Raw genomic sequence first — 1460 nt, 5'->3', positions numbered from 1 at the left:
TATATATATATAATCATAGACTGAAAACAGCAGTTGATCCTTTCAGAGTTGATCCCTTCATACACCAGCGAGTCAATTAAAAAAAGTATTTCTTGAAGTAAAGTCAGTTAACACAAAGAAAAATAAGATAATTAAAATTCTGGAGATCCGTGGATATGAACCAAGTTCCAGTGAGCACAAAGGGAAGAATGGCCAATAGGGAGCTCCTACGGAATATGTTTCATACCAAACAGTCAGACACCTTCGACATCTAAAATAGGGAGAGGACCTATGACTTCTTTGGGGGCTATGAAGTAACTGGAGTAAAAAAACGGTGCTGTGCCGGCACGCGGGAATAGCCTGTCTTATTCCACAGGCAGGGCCTGCCAGACCCTGCTTTTAGGTTTACAGGATACTCAAAGAAAGGATAAATCATTTGTGGTTAAGATGGTGCTCATTACAGTTTAACCAGGTGCTGTAAGCAGGGTAATGGTAACGCAGCAACATCAAGCAAAGATCACTACATCCTCCCTGAAGACTGGGGACCCCTGGCAGGCCTCTGGAGATGTCACTCTGTTGAGCAAACTGCTGGTCACACATCTGCGCAGTCCCTGCTGTCAGCCACTGAGACCCAAAGATCTTGAGGCTTGCCTAGATTTTTCAAGGTCACTGTGGCCTACTTACGTGTCAGCACCAGCCCCATCCTGGGGATCCTTTCCTACAGGCGGGCTGTTCACTGCCTTCAGCGTTACCTCTGGGGATGCAGTAATCGCTGGGAAATTGGCAGGGCAGGCCTTAAGTCTGGGATACAGCAAAACAGGGCAAACAGAGGGAATTCTGGGGGTTCTCTTAAGAATCACTTTCTCCTCACCGTGCAATGGTACAAAAAATATATAGTGGCATCACTTCAAGCAGGTTTCTGGAGAGGTGGCATATACAATTGCTAAATTCATGAATCTTGCATTCAATGGCAAATCCAAAGTGATGGTTAAGACCCAAGAGTCTGCAGTGAGCAACTCTCAAGGTGGAAGGAATTGTTGGTGGCTGTTAATGGGTCTCTCTAGAAGGGACCATGTTCAGCCTGTGCTGAAAGCGCTGCACTGGCTGCCAATAGCGTACCGGATCCGCTTCAAAGTGCTGGTTCTTACCTATAAAGCCCTATATGGTCAGGGTCCAGCCTACCTGAGGGACCGCCTTTCCCCGTATGTTCCCCCAAGAGCGCTACGGTCTGGGACCCAAAATCTTCTAACCGTGCCGGGCCCCAAGGATGCTAAACTGGCCGTCACAAGGGCTAGGGCCTTCTCAGTGGCGGCCCCCACCTGGTGGAACGAGCTCCCGGAGGAGATCCGGGCCCTGCGGGACCTGGTGCAGTTCCGCAGGGCCTGCAAGACGGAGCTCTTCCACCAGGCTTTCGATTAGGGGCCGCCACTGCCCCCCCGGCTATATACCATCTTTGGGGGGGGGGGGTTAGGGCTACGGGG

This window comes from Gekko japonicus, unplaced genomic scaffold, assembly GCF_001447785.1.
Source record: "Gekko japonicus isolate JY-2015 unplaced genomic scaffold, Gekko_japonicus_V1.1 scaffold400, whole genome shotgun sequence".
NCBI lineage: Eukaryota > Metazoa > Chordata > Lepidosauria > Squamata > Gekkonidae > Gekko > Gekko japonicus.
Note: the sequence above shows the minus strand (reverse complement) of the source record.